Source organism: Pseudophryne corroboree, chromosome 6, assembly GCF_028390025.1.
Source record: "Pseudophryne corroboree isolate aPseCor3 chromosome 6, aPseCor3.hap2, whole genome shotgun sequence".
Taxonomy (NCBI): Eukaryota; Metazoa; Chordata; class Amphibia; order Anura; family Myobatrachidae; genus Pseudophryne; species Pseudophryne corroboree.
Genome location: NC_086449.1, coordinates 778133688 through 778137598, shown reverse-complemented (window position 1 = coordinate 778137598; position 3911 = coordinate 778133688). Strand labels below are relative to the sequence as shown.

The 3911-nt window shown below is 41.9% G+C and overlaps 1 long non-coding RNA gene across 1 annotated transcript; it reads left to right on the top strand.

Annotated features, from left to right (window-relative positions):
• Nucleotides 1–1364: 1364 nt before the first annotated feature.
• Nucleotides 1365–3140, top strand: LOC134935718 (uncharacterized). Its single transcript, XR_010180364.1, has 2 exons — nt 1365–1441; nt 2463–3140. It is a non-coding gene; the product is annotated as an uncharacterized LOC134935718 (long non-coding RNA).
• Nucleotides 3141–3911: the final 771 nt, after the last annotated feature.

Below are 3911 nucleotides of genomic sequence, written 5' to 3'. Positions count from 1 at the left end.
CTGTGGAGAAGTTACCCATGGCAACCAATCAGCTGCTCCGTACAATTGTATAGCATGCAAATGATAAATGTTACTCCAATGCTGATTGGTTGCCATGGGCAACTTCTCCACTGGCTCACTTCTCCACACTTTTCACTGCTTCATAAATAGACCCCTCAATCACTCCAATTTTTGTTTCACTTTACATTATTCAAGTGTAATGAAATAAGCTATTTCTAAATCCATTTTCCAGAAACAAGTAATGTTACAATATAAAAAAGTATTTTATTCCTGCTCATAGGCTAATTAAAATATTAAGCAGGCCCAAGCAGAGCAGGAACAGTGCAATCCAACAATAAAAATATATTTTACCTATTCTGAGACAAAGCTATGGACTGTAATGAGGTGTGACCAATGGATAATGATTTATACTGTATCTAACCATATTTACTGTGGTCACAGTATTATTGCACAGATATATTCATGCTGATGCAGAGTGAGACCAACATCATCTTGTGTAGAGACGGGATGGAGGAGGGCTGAGGCATTCTGATATATGCCATGTATGGAAGCTAAGATCTGAATGAGGTGCGGGCATTGGGTGGCGTGGCCAAATCCAAGAGACATATCCACGCCCCCTCTGAAAGTGCAAGTGCGCTGCATAAGGGAACATTTGTAATTAGCTACACCTCCCCCCCGGCTCCTATGTCACTTGTGCCAAGTAAAGCAAGGTTGTATCCATATGGTTGCGAACAGAAGTAGACACAGAGACACATGCAGGCCCGACGACAGGAGGGGTCATAGGGAACACCCGTACCAGGCCCTAAGAATATGGCACAGAAAAATGGGGCCAGCCCTTCACTATGAGAGAGGCACCGCAGCAGGCAGCAACAGCAGGGGAGCAGCCAGCATGAAGTAACACCACCTTCCATTGCTTCACTCAGAGCCTAACAGGGAAGGGAGAGAGATGTTGTGTTGAGTCTTATGGCCAATATGATGTTTAACTAACAGAATCCTAATACTTCTGAAGGAGGTCAGTGCCATAAGCAGTGCTTTATCCTTAATTGAGGTTATTGTGGATACACTGTAACATTAAAAAACAACGAAAGCACAGTGAACATTGGGTTTATACAAAGTCTCCCATAATCAAATAGGGAAATCAATAGGGAAACCCTGCCATAAAATAATAACTCATATTCTAATGTGAATGTAATAACTTTAAATAAGGTGTGATATCACATTTTCCTTATGTCAGTCACACAAAAGACAGGTGCCTCAAACCAGTGGCCAGTGTAGTGGATTCTGTGAGGTCATGCTGTGATGTCATAATGGTATCAACTGCCTATATCTTGGGTTGGCTGCTGCCTCTCTCATTCTCCTTCAATACCTGGAGACAGACAGCTCACCGGCAGCTCACCGGCAGGAGTAGAAACAACTGGCAAGAGAAACACACTTGGCTGAGGTTAGTAACTGGACAAAGACAAGGGCAGCTAGATGTGGCAGCAGACTTAGGGGCCCATTTATCAGCTATTCAAACCAGTTGCATATGTGCTCCAGCCAATCAGCTCCCAACTGTCATGTGTTTAAAAATTACCATTGGGAGCTGATTGGCTGGAGCAACATTTATCACACGGAATGAGTTTTAAACAGCTAGAAATCTGTGATAAATGGGCAACAAGAATCAGAGGGGAATAGAAATGATTGCTTTAATGATTTAATAAGACAGAACATAGGATACAGATACTACACATTAAACTGGAAACAAAAACATAGTAAATGAAATTATGTCATAGCTGGTGCTTATTTAAATAATACTATCATGTTTTATTTAAAACGCTTTGTATTATACATGTGTATGTTAGTTTATTACAGTGGTCACTGAGGTTTTCCATGATGGTTTCATCTTCTGCCACTGAAGCCAAACTACGGAGCTATTTATGTACTGAGAAATCCTCACCGCTCTCCTGGTTTCCTTATTACACACTGAGCCATAGAGTAGATCAGTAATACATGGCCACCATTAATTATTAGTAATCTAGGGGGAGATCTCTCATCCCTTCTAATGATGGGAGGTGCTGCCTATAGCAACAATCCGATGTTAACTATTGTATCATTGCATGGAGTATACTAGATATATAATAGCTAGAAGATAATTGGTTGCTATGGGCAACAGCTCCTTTTATACTCTTTAGAAGGTTTGATAAGTCTGAAAATATTAGGGAAGGCAGAAAGTAGGTTTATGTCGGACACCGAAGATGATTTTATAAATTCCAACAATGAAAGTGTTCTCAGCTTACATAAGTATAATAGTAACCGGTGAAATGGACTGTCCAGAAAGGCCATTATACAGCTTACAGTTTCAGGTTCTAGTTGATCTTATATATGAATGTATATACTTAAATACTGTAGTTGATGTTACTTACAATTGTAAATGCATTGCAAGGCATCTAACACTGTCTACTCTTCATCTTTCTCCACATCAGCACTATGGCCCCGAGATGGATGATCACACTGTGGGAGACGATAACTGCCTGCTGTCCATGCAGAAGATACAGGAGCTGGAATGCTCAGAGAAGAGATGCCCACTTGCCTCGCCATACCAGGCTTGAGGAAGAAATGCCTCCAACCAAGCCAGTGGGTTATGATCACTCTGATGGCAGTTTATCCAAAAAACTATCTCCCAGTGAGAAGAACAAGGATCGCCAGATAAAAGTCCTCGATCTCATTAACAAACAGTTAGTCGAGGAGAACAACTTGTTAGCGGCAGAAAACACCTTATTAAGACTCAAGGTTGAAATGCTTAAAGACACGCTAACGAAGGTCATAGAGCTGTTGTAGGCCCCTGTGTAACTCCGCCGCTGTTACGGAGGCTCACCCAGTAGCTGACAAGTAACCATGGATTCTTATCTTTATGCACTCACCTATTAGAGCAGGGGGAAATATGCACTGAGAGGTTTCTGTAATCTTCCAATCGAAAAGGAGCGACCTTTCTTTTTTGAAGTCTGCATAAATCTGTCAGTGTGTATTTTCCACCTTTTCTCACCTTCTCTAATAGGTAAGTACATAAAAACAGTGATCCATGGCCAACATCTACTGGTTACAGCTTACTGTGGTTATATCTGGTAGTTAATCTTTACATCAATAAAGAGCCAGAGCAAAAATATTGTCTTCAGTGCATTCTTGTCTCTATTTAATGTATTTGTAGTGAGAAATATATCTTATGTCTATCTAAATATATAACTATGATAATTAGTCATAATATGAAAAAATATTCATATTATCAGGGAAAACAATTCCATTATCACCAGTAAGGGGTGGGTGTAAGTCCCGATACTAATAGTGACTGTGGATGGAGATACTCAGCGGCACGTCCTTCTGTGTGAAGACAAACAGATAACCGACATAGATGGCGGATATTCGCATTAGCATACGACAGTAAACAGGCTGCTGCGGTTGCACAAAGCAGCGTCTGCCAATGTGTCCTTAGTGTTTCTATTAGTGTTTCACACCTTACACACTTAGAACTATTTTATCTCCTTATATACTTCTTTTCTCTTACGTCCTAGAGGATACTGGGGACTCCATAAGGACCACGGGGTATAGACGGGCTCCGCAGGAGACATGGGCACTCTAAAGACTTTAGAATGGGTGTGCACTGGCTCCTCCCTCTATGCCCCTCCTCCAGACCTCAGTTAGATCCTGTGCCCAGAGGAGACTGGGTGCACTGCAGGGGAGCGCTGCTGAGTTTCTCAGTAAAAGACTTTTCGTTAGGTTTTTTATTTTCAGGGAGCACTGCTGGCAACAGGCTCCCTGCATCGTGGGACTGAGGGGAGAGAAGCAGACCTACTTAAATGATAGGCTCTGCTTCTTAGGCTACTGGACACTATTAGCTCCAGAGGGTCGGAACGCAGGTCTCACCCTCGCCGTTCGTC